Genomic DNA, 17,660 nt, shown 5'->3' with positions numbered 1-17,660 from the left:
GAGCTTAGGCTGCGACATTCTGGAGTAGGGGATGTGGATCTACCAGGAAGGGACATCGCATGCCTCATCTAAAAACTCAGGGGAGCGGGGCGACGGTATGGGAATCGCTGGATAACCTGAACTTTATTATCTAAGCTAGGAGGAACGGGCAGACCGGCAGGGTTGGCGGTGGCGCCGGCGGCGGCCGTGAGCTAGGGTTCAAAGGGGGGAGGGGGTGGGTGGGGGACTGTGGAGGGGGCGGGGGTGTTGTTTGAGGTTATGTCACGGCTACTGAAAATTTTAGTAATGGTGGGTGGAGATGGTGGTGGACGAGGAAGGGCGATGGTTCAAATGCCTCGGCTGCTAAAATTTTACTATAAGGTCGATGCTGGTGGAGTGTGGACGACTGTTGAAGTACGGTGGCTACTAAAATTTGGGTAAAGGAATTGATGCGGGGCGGGAGTCCCCAAGATCGCGCATGGTCCAATAACAACATGCGTGTATGATAATAAGGAAAAGTGGCGCGGATCCACCGATTTTTGCAATGCTCAAGGCGGGTAGTTTGTTTTTTATATTTATAGCTAGCTGGTCTATCGCACACGGTTCGTCCTAATTTCTAAATAAACTTACCCGCCTTTAGCTTCCACAGGTGGTGGTTTTACAGTGCACTTGCATCACACATGGTTAAGCCAGTACCTCCACCCTTTGCTCGCGCTTGCACGGTCGTGGTGATTTCAGCGCACTTGCATCGCACATGGTTGAGCCAGTACCTCCACCCTTTGCTCGCGCTTGCGCGGTCGTGGTGATTTTAGCGCACTTGCATTGCACACGGTTGAGCCAGTACCTCCACCTTAATTTGCTCGCGCTTGCGCGGTCGTGGTGATTCAAATTGCACTTGTATCGCACACGGTTTAGATATTATACCCCGTGTCCATTGAGGATCATCAGAGTCTTTGCAGCAAAAAATAACGTTAGGGGGGGGGTCAAAAGACAACCACACCAGCATGTGGCCCAAATATATATGACTGAAAAGGGTGGTATGTGATGTTCAAAATTCCAATGCACAACTTTGACCCCACAGACCCGTGGTTGGGCGCGTCATTGAAGATCGATGAGAGGGGCCAGAAGTCAAGAACCACCTGGAAGTGGCTAAATATATGTACGAATATTGGGGATGTTTAAGATTTTAAATACACAATGCATAACTTTGGTGGCACCTGCCTCGCAAACCCGAAAGCACCCTAACAACCACCTAGATAGGATATATATAATGACATAATGTCGTACCTAGCTAGGATGCTTGGCCCACCACCTCCCACTTCATGTCAGCAGGGCGGATGCACGTAATGATCGATACTTTGGTCATACATGCATGTCGCCATGACCTACCATAAAACAGACCAATGAATCTTTCGTTTGGTCAAATGACAGTTGTTGTTGTCGATAAACCGCTTGGGCCAATAGATTGAACCATCATAAACGTTGCACGAGAGGGACCACAAAACCAACACCTCTTGCATGCGGCCCAAAATGATGTACGTTGGGAAGGGGTGATGTGTGTTTTCAATATAGAATAATGTATAATTTAGATGTGGTGCCTACCTCTCGATACAGACAACAACCATGAAGGCAAGGTAGTTAAGGACGAGATACGTATGCAGGGTTTGATGTAGGTCGAACACAGCCATCTGAGCATCTGGGAGGGAATCCCGACAACGCACGAGCTCGATCTTTGGTTGACCGACATTTGACGGTGATCGGCCCTAACATGAACTAGGAGGAATCCATTCATGGCCAACACATACCCCTCATTATCGGTCAAAGGGATGATATATATACACTCGGGTAGCCCACAGATAACCGTGTCGTCACAAAAAATCACACAAGGGAGACGTGGTCGATCAGAAGACCCTGTATACACTGCATGCGGCCCGAAAATATGTATGGGTACGATGGTGTATGATGTGTTTAAACCCCAAATGAACAACTTCGATGGGCCACGTCAAGTACATTACAAACCGAACACCATACCCAACTCCAAGCCTGGTTCAATACCTATGATGTCAGTTTCCCAACTTGGGGGGGGGGGGGGGGGGGGGGGGGTCGTCCCACACACACACACACACATATATATATCTATACATCTATACACATATATAGTGTGTGAATAACTAATAAAGTTGCTCGTTGGATGAAGCCAATCCGACGGTACTGAGATGGCAAATCCGAGCACTACTGGCCGTTGGATATCATCTACATTCCACCAGATTCTGCCACATGTACAATCTAGAAGACTCCATGGTTGAACTTAAGCATAATGCACAAACCTCTAAACACAAGCACTTCTCCTTTGTTCTCTAGAATCTTCCATATCTTAATTGCCCAAACCTTTTTAAAATGAATTGTCACTTTTTGTTTTACCTTTACAATGCACAATTCCATGAATCTTCAAATAGTTTTTTACAAAACTAATTGATTTTGGATGAGATGAACTACAAGAATTAAACAAACATCTACATCATGCATATCTGGGAGAAGAGGCGGGAAACCGATGAGAGGAGTGGCGAGAAACGGTAGCATGTTTTGAATGAAAACCTAGTAGAGAAGGAAGCGTGAGCTACACGACGCATGCACGCAGTGCTTACCCATGTACTACATGTGCCGTCGAAAGGGCTCAGGGTTGCTGTTTGATCTGGGAGCATCCAACGGTGCACACGTACAATCCGTGGGGTTTGGGTTCTGGCCAGTCAGAATGCAGGAATCAGATCGCGCGCAGTGGGGGGGGGGATATCATATGGAAACCAACATTCGGTGGAAACCGGTGAAAACCACGAGAAAAAGATGTTTTGAAGTTTCAAAAAAAATTCAAAAATGCGGGATGTTAAGATGATGATGTTTTATTGGCACACAAAATTTCAAGTTGAAACACATTAAGAGATGTGAGCTATGAAAAAGACAAAATCAGTGTTGAATAGTGCCGAATAGTAATGTCACTATTCAGGGCAGAATTTTTCTTTTTCATAGCTCACATCTCGTAATGTTTTTCAACTTCAAATTTTGTGTCGCAATAAAACATCACCTTCTTAACATCCCACATTTTTTTCAGATTTTTATGAAACTTTAAAATATGGTTTCCACGAAGTTTTCATTGAATATCGGCTTTCGTGAGTGAACCGTGTGCTATTTGAAAACATTTTGTCAGAAGAATCTCGGTTTTTAAATCCCCATCAATCCAAAACTAAGCTGAAAATCGTGAAACCTGCCATGGTGTCACGACATCGCACTTATATGTTGAGGAATTTTTTTCGTCCATTGTGGTGCAAGTTTTATTACAAGCCTCTTACCAGCCGGAGCTTCTCTCAAAGAAGCCTCATGGTTCCGATAGGGAAACGTGTCCCCCTTTGGGCGAAACGTAATCACTGCCTCTTTTCACCTTGTATTTTCTTCTACGGGCAACATGGAACGACAGGATATCCGTGCTGAAATTTAAAATTATTCAGCGTTCGTTTGGCCTTTTTATACACTAATTGAGTTTCCTAGGCATTTAATGTCCATAATTCAAATCTGAACTACAATTACATGCTCCAGTTCACCAAAATGGCTGGAAAAATTATACATGTGTCCTTGGGTGCATGTTTAGGTCCCATGCCAGGAATGGGAACGAATTACAACCGTACTGGTGTCATTGTCGGATTTCGGGTTCCAGCACACCCTTAAGGTTCGAACTCTGGGGTGCGCACGGAGATCTTTCCCCTACCGACTCGCGCTTCTATGGCTCGCGAGAAATCTAGGCTGGAAAGAAGAACACACAAAGGACACGAGGTTTATACTGGTTCGGGCCACCGATGTGGTGTAATACCCTACTCCGGTGTGTGGTGTAGTGGATTGCCTCAGGGGCTGATGATGAACAATACAGGGGAAGAACGGCCTCGCGAGAGGTGTTCTTGAGCTGGTGCGGTGTGTTCTACTCGGTCTGGATCCCTCTCTCCCTTTCTCTTCTCTCTCTCTCTTCTCTTTTCCCCTTTTCTCTTTTCTCTTTTTCCCTCCCCCTTTTCCTCTTCGGGGGCTAGTCCTATTTATAGAGGCCCTGGTCCTCTTCCCAAATAATGAGTGGGAAGGGCGCCAACAATTGGCCATTTTGAAGGGGAACATCTAGTACAAGTTATCCTGACCAAAGGTGGTCTTCGGCTGCCAAAAGCACTGGTGATGACGCCATCTTGGGCTCCACGGTGACCTCCGTACTGCCGCTCTGCTGGTCTTGGTCTCGTTGCACCGGAATGATAACCTTTGCCTGATGCCTTGGCCTGTGCTTGCTCCCTTTGCACCGAAGGGGAAACAAGGACACTGCATAGGCCAGCGCCCTCCTGGCGCCCACCTAATCTCGATCGTCATGGCTTGCGTCACGGGCTCCTCGCGAGGCACCCCTGCCTTGATTTCTCCGCCTCCTCGCGATCCTGCCCGATGAGGCTGCTCCTGAGGAAGCCTCCTATCGTTCGCCCCGCAAGGCTTGGCCCCTTGTGAGGGTCTTGAGCTTGAGCTGATGAAGCCGGGCCGCACTGGGCCCCCACTCGAGCCACGCCACAGGCCGTAGGCAGGCAAGTCTGGGGATCCCCGTTCCCAGAATGCCGACAGTAGCCCCCGGGCCCAAGGCGCGCCCGGGCTTGGCTTAGCAAAGAAGCGAAGGGGCAAGCGCGAAGCGCCGTGGGCCCCAATAGCCTGCGGCCGTGGGTGCCGCGTGGCGATTGATTGGACGTGGGCATTTGCGCTTCCCCATGACGCCTCGGCAACCGCTTGACTTGACAAGTCCCCGCATGCAGAGAAATGGGTCATGATTACCTGCGATCGTGGTGGCCGGCAGTTGGCCTTCTCCGGCTATAAGTACAGGGCTGCATGAGCCTCGTTAGCTTATCCCTTCCTGCTACTCCTTTCCTTCTCCTTCCTCGTCCTTGCTTCTCCTTACGCCAATGTCACCAATCCGCCGCTTTTCTACAGAAGAGAAGGGAAAGGCCCCCCTTGAAGGTCCTGACCCTCTTCCGCCGAAGAAACGGCTAGTCCCCTGCCGCCGAGATGAGGGTGCTTGGCAGGAGGCATCGAGGCCCTGGTACGAGCGGCCGCCGCCTGGGTTTCCATTGCCCTTGTATGCCCGAATCAAGGGCCCTGGGGAAGAGGGCGTCGAGCGACACCGACGGTGCCGCCGCCGACGCCGGCGAGTCACGACGGTGCGCGTCGTTCCTCCTGGAGTCCACGCCGAGGGCTCCTCCTGTGAGCTCGTGCTTCACGCCGCCATGCCCCCATGCTCTTGGATCTGCCTTCCTCCCTCCTTCGCCTTTGAGATGCTGCTAAGCGGGTCTCTAGAGCTCTGGCTACAGCACGCCGACTGCAGCACCCTCGTGACCAGAGCGGAGGTCGCGGTCGTCGCTCCGGGCAAGGTCTACATGACCCGGGGCTGGGGTGAGATCGCCCGGGTCTGCGGGACGGAGGGTGCCCTCATAATTCATCTTGAATATGATGGCGCCTCCATGATATTCTTCAAGGCCTTCGATGCTGAAGGACACCGGTTGGAGTGCTCCCCCAAGGAAAGCGGTAGGGGCATCGGACTGGCGAGGACCTGGCCTGACCATCGGCCCTCCAGCAGCTCTTCAGGCGGCAGCGGAGGAGCTGGGGAATCCAGCGGCTCCCCCGAGCTTCTCGTGACTCCGGAGACGAGCGACGACAGCTACGAGCCTCCGAGCTCACGCCATGCTCAGAGTAGGGCAACTGCATCAGGCCGCCGACGCCACTGATCTGGGTGAGGTTGGCGCCGGCGCCGGGCAGTGAACTGTTGATGACGGCGTCGCTTGCGGAGGCGCGTGCAATTAGCGTTCCTTAGGATCAACACCTTTTGTTCCCTGCGAGGAATCGAAGCAACACCCCGCGGGGGTATGTAAGGCGCCTTCCATGTCTTTTGCGAACATTATATCCCTAATATGAATCGATGCTTGTCCTGTCTCGGCTCGGCTCCCCCTTTCTATCCTCACAAGGACTTAGCGCTCTACACTGATAGGTCCCAGTCCCCAGGCAGGCTTCAGCCGTCGCTGGTATGCCAGGTCGCGATGCCGTGGTCAAGGCTAGGAGGTGAGCGGCCCGAGGTCCGTAAGAGCCGCCGAGTCGCGATGCTCGAGAGGTCCCCTTTAGCGCTCAAGCAGCCCTCGCTAGGCGAGAAAGGAAGGCAACGTCATCATGACAGAGCTGCACTAGGCGAGGGTTTGGTGCTGCGTTGGTCCAGCTCATGTAAGGGCGTGACTTATCTTTTGAGTTTGGGGTAGTTCTTCGACGGGGCGCCAAGCCCCAGTGGCGGTAGCTGAGGTGCTGCTGGGTTAGGTCCTCGCGAGCTTCTTCCCACTTCCCCACAGTTTCCTTAATGCTCTACGTCCTCAGGTCCCGGCCCTCGAGCGAGCTCAACCGCCGCTGGTATGACAGGTCGCGATGCCGTGGGTCAAGGCCAGGGGGTGAGGGCTGGAGAGACAGTAGGAGCCCATGAGTCGCGATGCTGAGGCGCCCCCCTTTTAACGTGCAAGCGGTCCGTGTCGGAGAGAGGGAGAGATAGCCCGCGATGTCCCCAACGTTGCTCCTGGAGTGGGTCCTGCATACCAATCACAAGGAGAGACAAGACCTATCGCTACGGTTGCCAGCCAACCATTGGTCGCTCCGAGGGAGTGATTGGGGCACTGAGGGCCTGGTGAGGTGGCGCCTTGCAGGGCTACCGCGGCCAGAGCTCGACCACTCAGATTTATCGGTGTTGCAGGGACAGACTCGTACGCAGACGTCGTGCTAGAGTGAGCGGCTCCATGGGTAGGTGACAATCGAGCAGGCGATCAGGTTAGGTATGTTAAGTACGAAGGAGCAAATCCGTTTCAGGTAGATGCGAGAAAAGCAGACGCCGCTGGGCCAGGCCCGAGCAGCTTGGGGATGATGCAGCCCGTGGGGCGCCCCCAGCAAGGTAGGTAAAGAGCGTAAGCAAAACAGATACATGCCGCAAGGACGGACCCACGCGACCTGGGAACGACGCGGCCCTGTGGGCTCTCCCAGCTAAAAATGGAACTTGAAAGATGTCGCCTGATGCCGTTGAAGATGAAGTGATGCCGAAGAAGTGGGCGACGCGCGGTGAAGACGTCGACCCTCACGAGCCCCCAGGCCCAGGAGCCTCGGGAGGCTCCGGGGGCACGGGTAGGTTTTCGAGGGCCATCTCCACCTCCGCCAGGACCGCACAATGCCTGACCTCCTGAGCCTCCAGAATGCTCCTCAGCAGGCGCTGATGAGCGGCGACCGCGCTCGGCAGGCCGAAAGGCATGCGAACATAGCTGTGAGGTGGACCCTCGCAACGCCCCACGGGCGAAGGCCAGAGGCGCTCCTGAGACGCGGCTCGGTTGAGCCCTGGCACATCAATGCAGACGCGCATCCCACCATCCTCGCCTGGATGTGGGGCCACGGCGGGCAAGCGGCGGCTGCCGCGCATGACTCTCGACTCCTGTAGCTCCTGGGTGTTTCCTGCGATGAACTCCTGAGGGTTTGGTCTTCCTTGCCTCGTACCTTCCTGAGGGAAACGTGCCTGGAAGCACCCCTCCAAGTGGTGTCCGAGCGCCTCCCTCGTGACCCTGGCAAAGTCGGTGGCTCTCCAAGAAAGAGCCCCCGAGCCCTGCCTGAGGAGGGCGTTGGGCGCGCTTTCCTATGTGACAGAGGGTGGCGCTCCCTGAACGGGCGCAAATCCTGACGCAACGCCTCCGGAGGCGCCTACCTCCTTATGGCTTGGGCCAGGCGAAGCCTTCTTCTTCTTAAGGGTCGCCTCGGGAAGTCTTCCGCTCCTGTGATATGGGTCTTCGATTGCTGCGGCTTGGAACGCACGCTCAAGTGAACACACCGCGTCCCTTTCCTCACAGGGTACGGTGATGACTCCACCGCTTCCTGGCATATTGAGGACATTGTAGCCATAGTGAGTCACTGCCATGAACTTGGCTAGGGCTGGGTACCCGAGGATGGCGTTGTATGGCAGGCGAATGTGGGCAACGTTGAAGTCGATGAGCTTGGTGCGGTAGTTGTTGCGCCGCCCGAAGGTGACTGGCAGGCGAACTTGCCCTATCGGAATAGTGGAACCATCAGTGACTCCTGAGAAAGGCTTGGTCGGCTGGAGCTGATCATACGGCACTTGGAGATTGTCGAACATCTCGACGGACAGGACGTTGAGTCCTGCTCCGCCATCAACGAGGGTCCTGGTGACACGCACATTGCTGATGACTGGGGAGCAAAGCATCGGGAGGACTCCGGCCGTTGCCGCGCACTTGAGCTGATCCGCTGAGCTGAACGTGATGGCGCACGCAGACCACCTGAGAGGGCGCGTGGCCTCAAGCTTGGGGATGACTGCAGTCACCTCGCGAGCAAACTGCTTGAAGATGCGCTGTGATGCTGGGGCCTGGGCGCCACCCAAGATGCAAGCGATTGCGCGCGGCTCCTGGAAGACCCCAGCCCCCTCGTCTTGATGTTGATCTTCGTTTCTTCTTGGTGGTGGCGGTAGAGGAGGGAGGCCTGCGTTACCGTGCGGGCGATCCTCACGAGGCTGATCCCTCCAGCCTCCCTCGCGAGGATGGTCCTGCCAGCGGTCCTCGTGAGGTCGGTCACGCCACCCTTGGCGAGGGCCACGGTCTTCCCATCATCCTCCACCTCTTCCTCCTCCTCGGCCATAGCCCCTGTCGTTGCGCTCGGGGCGTCGGTCGATACGCCCATCTCGCACGGCCCAGAGCTCTTGGCATTCGTTGGTGTTGTGGGTGTGGAGGTCATGGTACATGTAGTATCGGCTGCCCTTGGATGACTCAGGCTGATCCCTGCCTCGCTTGGTGTCTGGTTCCGCCACGAGCACGACAACTCCCTTATGCTTCACGTCCTTGGCCTTGGGCTTTTTCTCTTCTGGGTCGGCAGTCAGGAGCTCGAGGAGGGAGAGGCGTCCTTCCTCAGCCCTGGCGCACTTGGTCGCCAAGTTGAACAGCTCCAGGGATGTGCACAGGTCTTCATGGATTGCCAGCTCCTCCTTCATCTTGATGTCGCGCACACCATCGGAGAAGGCTGAGATAATGGCTTCCTCAGTCACCCTGGGGATCTTGAGGTGAGTGTTGTTGAAGCACTGGATGTATTTCTGCAGGGTTTCCCCTGGCTGTTGCTTGATGCGGCGCAGGTTGCTTATGGCTGGTGGCCGGTCGCGAGTGCCCTGGAAGTTGGCGATGAAGCGAGTGCACATCTCGTCCCAGGAGGAGATCGTGCTGGGAGCCAGGTTCAGGAGCCAGGTGCGGGCGTCGTCCTTGAGCGCCATGGGAAACCAGTTCACCATGACCTTTTCGTCTCTGTTGGCGGCTTCGATGCCCAGCTCGTAGAGCTGTAGGAATTCCGCAGGGTCCGCCATGCCATCGTAGCGAGGGGGCAGATCAGGCTTGAACTTGCCTGGCCATGTGACGCCGCGCGGCTCGGGGGTGAAGGCGCGGCAGCCTGCTGTGGCCACCGACGCCCTTTGCTGGTGCTGGGCCTACTCCTCGTGATCACCACTGCCACCGCTTGGAGCAGCGCGGGGTCTCGGCGTGGAGGCGCAGGGACGCGATCTTGGCGCGCCGGTGCTGGGAGCGCGTGAGCACCTTCTTGGGGACGAGGGATCTCTTGGCATCTCCTTTCTTGTCGCGCAGGCGCCAAACGTGGAGGGTCTCGCCCTGGGTTGCGCGCCTTGGAGCCAGGGCGCCTTCTTGGGGAGGAGGTGGCGGAGGCGCCTCCTGATCCTCTCCTCCTGCGCGGAATGGAGGGCGAGGCAGCGAGAGGGACGGCAAAGGACAGCCCCCTGCAGCGCTTACAAGCTCGGTGATGCGGGCGAGCCAGTCCTCGTAGAGGTCGTCGACAGGGCGGTAGTGCAGGAGCTCTTTTGCCAGGAGCAGCGTGGCGTGCGCGTCCGTGGGGGCGCGACGGGCGTGGGATGACGAACCGGCTGGAGTCAGCGACGGGGTTGCGGTGCGGCCCTCCCACCGCACCGAAGGATGCTGGGACAAGGCCTGCTGCTCGTTCCCTGCCGGGCCGGTGGCGGCGTTGGCGGCAGGCGACGGGGAACGACGAGGGCGTCCGCTGACGGGCGCCGTCTGGGCGACACGGGTGGCGAGAGCAGGCCGGCGCTTGGCGCGAGCCCGACGAGCGTCAGCCATGGACACGACGGAAGATCACACACGAACAACGGAAGAAAGATTCCGGCGCACCCCTACCTGGCGCGCCAAATGTCGGATTTCGGGTTCTGGCAGACCCTTAAGGTTCGAACTCTGGGGTGCGCACGGAGATCTTTCCCCTACCGACTCGCGCTTCTATGGCTCGCAAGAAATCTAGGTTGGAAAGAAGAACACACAAAGGACACGAGTTTTATACTGGTTCGGGCCACCGATGTGGTGTAATACCCTACTCTAGTGTGTGGTGTAGTGGATTGCCTCAGGGGCTGATGATGAACAATACAGGGGAAGAACGGCCTCGCGAGAGGTGTTCTTGAGCTGGTGCGGTGTGTTCTACTCGGTCTGGATCCCTCTCTCCCTTTCTCTTCTCTCTCTCTCTCTCTCTTCTCTTTCCCCCTTTTCTCTTTTCTCTTCTTTCCCTCCCCCTTTTCCTCTTCGGGGGCTAGTCCTATTTATAGAGGCCATGGTCCTCTTCCCAAATAATGAGCGGGAAGGGCGCCAACAATTGGCCATTTTGAAGGGGAACATCTAGTACAAGTTATCCTGACCAAAGGTGGTCTTCGGCTGCCAAAAGCATTGGTGATGAGGCCGTCTTGGGCTCCACGGTGACCTCCGTCCTGCCGCTCTGCTGGTCTTGGTCTTGTTGCACCGGAATGGTAACCTTTGCCCGATGCCTTGGCCTGTGCTTGCTCCCTTTGCACCGAAGGGGAAACAAGAACACTACGCAGGCCGGCGCCCGCCTGGCGCCCGCCTAATCTCGATCGTCATGGCTTGCGTCACGGGCTCCTCGCGAGGCACCCCTGCCTTGATCTCTCTGCCTCCTCGTGAGCCTGCCTGATGAGGCTACTCCTGAGGAAGCCTCCTGTTGTCTACCCCGCAAGGCTTGGCCCCTTACAAGGGTCTTAAGCTTGAGCTGATGAAGCTGGGCCGCACTGGCCCTCCCGCTCGAGCCACGCCGCAGGTAGGCAAGTCTGGGGACCCCCGTTCCCAGAACACCGATAGTCATGGCTCGTACTCAAACATTTCGAATCTCGGTTTTTAAGTCCCCATAAATCCTAAACTCACCAGAAAGTCATCAAAGGTGGCATGGTGTCACGTCATGGCACATGTATGTCGTGGTAAAAACATTGTCCAATTTGGACCAAACTTTATTACAAACCTCTTACAAAAACTGGAGCTTCTCTCAAAGAAGCCTCGTGGTTCTGATAGGGAAACTTGTTCCCCTTGTGGGCGAAACATAATCACTGCCTCTTTTCGCCTTGTATTTTATTCCACGGGCAACATGGAACCACATGATATATGTGCCGAAATTTAAACTTATTCAGGGTTCGTTTGGCCTTTTTATACACTAATTGAGTGAAAGGATCAATATAGTTGACTAGAGGGGGGGTTGAATAGGCAACTAACATTTTTTAGTTTTTCTTTAGCAATTTAAACTTTGCATCAAAGTAGGTTGTCTAGATATGCAACTAGGTGAGCAACCTATATGATGCAACAACAACAAGCACACAAGCAAGCAAGGGATATAATACAAATAAGCTTCCACAAGTAAAGGCACGAGATAACCAAGAGTGGAGCCGGTCAAGACGAGGATGTGTTACCGAAGTTCCTTCCCTTTGAGGTGAAGTACATCTCCGTTGGAGCGGTGTGGAGGCACAATGCTCCCCAAGAAGCCACTAGGGCCACCGTGTTCTCCTCACGCCCTCACACATTGCGAGATGCCGTGATTCCACTATTGGTGCCCTTGGAGGCGGTGACCGGACCTTTACAAACAAGGTTGGGTGAAAGGATCGAGAAGAGGTGTCTAGAGGGGGGGGTGAATAGACTCTTAGTAAGAAAAGTTGCAGTTTTTAATTTCTTTAAGTTGAAGTGGAGTTTTGGCACAAGTTTAAACATTCACAATACATATCAAGCAAGCATGATAAGAATATATGAGCAGCGGAAAGTAAATCATGCAAGCTGCAAGAATGTAAAGGGATGGGATTTGAATGTGCAAACACAATTGGAGACACGGAGACTTTTGGTGTGGTTCTGATAGGTGGTGCTATCATACATCCACGTTGATGGATACTTCAACCCACGAAGGGTAATGGTTGCGCGAGTCCACAGAGGGCTCCACCCATGAAGGGTCCACGAAGAAGCAACCTTGTCTATCCCACCATGGCCATCGCCCATGAAGGACTTGCCTCACTAGGGTAGATCTTCACGAAGTAGGCGATCTCCTTGCTCGTACAAACTCCTTGGTTCAACTCCACAATCTTGATGGAGGCTCCCAAGTGACACCTACCCAATCTAGGAGACACCACTCTCCAAATGGTAATAGACGGTGTGTTGATGATGAACTCCTTGCTCTTGTGCTTCAAATGATAGTCTCCCCAACACTCATCTCTCTCTCATAGTATTGGATTTGGTGGAAAGAGGGTTTTAGTGGAAAGCAAATTGGGGAAGGCTAGAGATCAAGATTTATGTGGTTGGAATGGAATATCTTGACCTCAACACAAGTGTAGGTGGTTCTCTATCAGAAAATGTATGTTGGAAGTGTAGGCATGTTCTGATGGCTCTCTCGATGAATGAAGAGTGGGTGGAGGGGTATATATAGCCTCCACACAAAATCTAACCGTTACACATAAATCACCAAACTCGGTGCAACCGAATCCTAAAACTCGGTCATACCGATTTAGTTCAAAATGTGAACGTTAGGATTTTTGCTGGGACCGATATTACCAAATCGGTAGGACCGATGTGCTAGGGTTAGGGTAAAGCCTCATCTCGGTTGGACCGATTACACAAACTCGGTGGGACCGATTTGGGTAATAAGCAAAACAGAGAGTTGGCCAAGCAAACTCGGTGAGACCGATTGCATATTTCGGTGAGACCGAAATTACTGCAATAGGCAACACAGAGTTGACAAGCCCATCTTGGTGAGACCGGGATCCCATCGGTGTGACCAGATTTACTAGGGTTTCTGGTAGTGGCTATGTCAAGTGAACTCGGTGGCGCCAGATAGGAAATTTCGGTGGGGCTGAGTTTTAATTTTGGTTTGGGACATATGTGGATGTGAGAAAGTGGTTGAGGGCTTTGGATAATATCACTAAGCACTTTGAGCAAGCAAGCCATTAAGCAACACCTCATCCCCTTTTAATAGTATTGGCTTTCCTATGGACTCAATGTGATCTTGGATCACTAAAATAGAAAAACGTAGAGTCCTGAGCTTAAGCTTGAGCCAATCATTTGTCTTCATCATCTTGAAGGGGTTCCACATCCTCTAGTCCACGCCACTCCATTGTTGAACTTATCTGAAACATACTAGATGAGAACATTAGTACAACAAGAGATATGTTGACACTAATTACCAAAACCACCCAGGGAGCACTTGTGCTTTCAATCTGCCTTGAGTTTTTGGTAATTGGTGACAACATACATCAAGCTTTAGATAAAGACATAGAGAATAACTAGTAAAGCTTCGGAAAGACATGTAACGTGCATAGGATCCCCCTACATGTATGCAATCATGCAAATATGGAATATAGGAGCATGTGAATGCATAAGCAGGACAGAGTAAGAAATGTGTTACATGTATCTTGGCTATATGCATCAGAGCAAAATATGTGAATATAGGAAATGTACCTACATGCTCATGCGTCCTTGCAAACAGTATGTACATCAGGAAGAAATCCTCATGCACATGAGTGTGGTGCATATACTTACCTTATGGTCTTGAGTTGGTTTAGGAAGGAATGAACCTGAGTAAACAAGGTTAGATAACACAGATAGATCTAAGCTAGAGCGAACAAAAGAAACCACAAGAGTACCAAGACTGGGATGACATGTAGAGAGTGAGTACTGAGTACTCTATTGGGTATAGACATGTCCCCAAGGGAAAAAGATATGGAATGAATTCAAAGATTTCCTTCCCTAGCAGTCTTTCTCCCCCTGAATCTTGTATTGGATAATGGGAGAACATAGGGAAACAAAATCAGAGCAAAACAAATCATAAATATAAACATAACATAGACATGTCTTTCCCCTCTTAAAGACATGTGACTTCTCTCCTCTTGAACACCAAGCATCTGGGGCCTTTGATGAGATTACCTCTCTCTCCCTTTTACTCTCTCTCCCTCTTTGAAGAGAATAAGCTTTGATGTGATCTCTCTCTCCCTTAGACATCAATTTCCAAGAAGGGATCTTCTGGAGTGTGAGCAAAAGGTTTGGTCCTTGAGTCACAGAGCAAAGTAGCATATAAATTGTGATGCTGGTAGAGGACAAGGATCATCGAGTTGAGCTGGAATAAAACTACTGGAACATATGGCAAATTGTCTTCTCTACAGTGAAATCGGTGATACCGAGTTGTAGTCTTCGGTGGTACCGAATTGGTTCGGTGTGACCGAAACCAACAGATCGGTATGACCGAGTTCAACACAGAGAGAACACTTGTCACCTCAGCTCACTAGGCAAATAATATCTCACAAAGATTTGCAAGGAATTAACTGAAAGATTTGCAATGAATTGGATGCAGAAAATTCAGAACTAAATAGATAAAAACAAAATCTAGATGAAGTTTTTTTGAAAAAAGGAAATGGAATGAATATGCAAAGGACAAATGCAAAAAATCAAGGAAACACTAGAGAACTTCATCTAGAACTGGGCGGTGACAAAGTCAGCTATGTTAGAGTATATTGACTAAGGAGTCAAGTCATACTCATCATTTAAGCTCAAAATGGGGTTACCATTTTTCATTTAAGCATTTGATGTATTCACATCTTGTTGAGTTGCTTTGACCTATGACTTGAGTTAAAGCTTCTCTAAGATGGAATGACATACCTTGGATGGTGGTGTTGATCTTGATCGTGTAGTTGAACTTGCGTGGGGTGCTCAAAGTTGATGTAGCGCATGAATGGTTGGGAGCACCACTTGGAGTTGAGTTCATCTACCTACATGGGTTAGTCTTGCAAGGAAGAGCACTTGTGTATCCAAAATGACAATCATGAAATTTGATACCGAATGAAATTTGATATAGAGAATTTGTCAAAGGATATGTTGAGGGGTTTCATGCTTCCTTGTCTTCAACCACCATTGTGTGGAGACTTGGTGATGTAGAGATTTCTCAAGATGTGAGTGAGTTGCAATCTCATGGACTTAGATTCATCCAAGTACCTACAAGGATTAGATAGCATGCAAGGGTGCAAGAATATCCAAGACATATGATCATCATCATAAGAGAAGTATCAAGGATTAGTCATAGGCTCATGCCTTGCATGTATCCAAATGGAGTTCCTACTCCAAGTTTGAAGCATCAATGATGTTCAATTAACCTCTCAAATAGTAAAAGACTTTCTCATCAAGCGGTTTGGTGAATATATCCGCCAATTGCTTATCGGTACGAACATGTTTAAGATCAATGCCCCCCTTAGCAACATGATCTCGAATGAAATGATGACAAACTTCAATATGCTTAGTTTTAGAATGTTGCACGGGATTGTGAGCAATCTTAATAGCACTCTCATTGTCACAAAGCAATGGAACATGTTTCACATTGATCCCATAATCTTTAAGAGTTTGGGTCATCCAAAGTAATTGGGCACAACATGAACCGGCAGCAATGTATTCCGCTTCGGCGGTAGATAAGGATACCGAGTTTTGTTTCTTGGAGGACCAAGACACAAGAGATCTACCAAGAAATTGACAAGTGCCCGAAGTGGACTTTCTATCAACCTTGTCTCCGTCATAGTCTGAATCGGAATAGCCAACAAGATCAAAAGAGGACCTCTTAGGATACCAAATGCCAAAATTTGGTGCATGTATTAAGTATATCACTATCCTTTTCACAGCCTTAAGATGACATTCTTTAGGGGCCGCTTGATATCGTGCACACATACACACACTTAGCATAATATCAGGATGGGAGGCACATAGATATAGCAATGATCCAATAATAGAGCGGTAAAACTTTTGGTCAACCGATTTGCCGTCCTTGGTCAAATCAAGATGTCCACTAGTTGGCATGGGAGTTTTCATACCTTTGCTTTCTTGCATGTTGAACTTCTTGAATAAGTCCTTGGTGTACTTTGTTTGAGAAACAAAGGTGCCTTACTTAGTTTTCTTGATTTGTAAACCAAGAAAGAACTTGCATTCACTCATCATAGACATCTCAAACTTCTTCGACATTAGCTTCACAAACTTTTCACTAAAATGAGGGTTAGTCGAACCAAATATGATATCATCAACATAAATTTGACACACAAATAATTCACAATTAACCCTTTTAGTAAAAAGAGTAGAATCTATTTTTCCAATCTCAAAGCCTTTCTCAATAAGGAACTTGGTCAAGCATTTATACCACGCTCTAGAAGCTTGTTTAAGACCATAAAGAGCTTTGTGAAGTTTGTAAACATGATCGGGTTTCTTAGGATTGACAAAGCCAGGAGGTTGTTTAACATAAACTTGCTCCTCAATTTCACCATTTAGAAAAGCAATTTTAATGTCCATTTGGTATAAAGTGACATCATGGTGATTAGCATAGGCAAGTAAGATGCGGATGGACTCAAGTCTAGCAACGGGGGCATATGTCTCACCGTAGTCCGTACCTTTAACTTGAGTGTAGCCTTGGGCGACGAGACGAGCTTTGTTGCAGACAACTTGACCATCTTCATCTTGCTTGTTGTGAAATACCCATTTGGTACCAATGATGTTGTGGTTGTTGTCGGGCTTCTCGACCAATGTCCACACTTGATTTCTCTCGAAGTTGTGTAGCTCTTCATGCATGGCGTTTATCCAATCCGGATGTTCCAATGCTTCTTCAACCTTCATAGGTTCAATGCTAGAGATGAATGAATAATGTTCACAAAAGTTAGCCAAACGAGTTTTAGAGCGAGTGATTCTCCCGGTTTGAATATCATTGAAGATTTGTTAGACGGGGTGGTCTCTTGAGACTCTTGCTCGAACTCCTGGGAGCTTTTGTTTGGGTCGGGGTGGAGCATCTTCTTCATCATCTCGTTCTTCTTCTTGGCCTTCTTCATTATTGGCGGTGTTGTTCTCTTGTCTTGGTGGATAAGGAGGTTGATGAGGTTCATCTTGGTGTACTTCCTCGTTTTCTTCATCTTGGTGCGTCCCACTTGTGGATGCTTCCGTATCTACTCTTGGTTCACCTTGTCGTGAGGTAGAAGCTTCCACTTGGACAGACGAGGTACTCTCATTTACCTTTGTTGGACGAATCTTGCCAATAGACAAGTCTTGGATTGCTTCCGAAGGATCCTTATCTCCTACATCAATTGGCAATTGCTCTACTTGCGAGCCGTTAGATTCATCAAACTTCACATCTACCGTCTCCTCAACCTTTCGGGTGAAATTGTTGTAGACACGGTAAGTGTGAGAGTTTGACCCATAACCAAGTAGGAAACCTTCATTAGATTTAGGAGCAAATTTAGAACGACGATGCTTATCAAGAATGTAGCACTTTGAGCC

Source organism: Triticum urartu, chromosome 1, assembly GCF_003073215.2.
Source record: "Triticum urartu cultivar G1812 chromosome 1, Tu2.1, whole genome shotgun sequence".
Taxonomy (NCBI): Eukaryota; Viridiplantae; Streptophyta; class Magnoliopsida; order Poales; family Poaceae; genus Triticum; species Triticum urartu.
Note: the sequence above shows the minus strand (reverse complement) of the source record.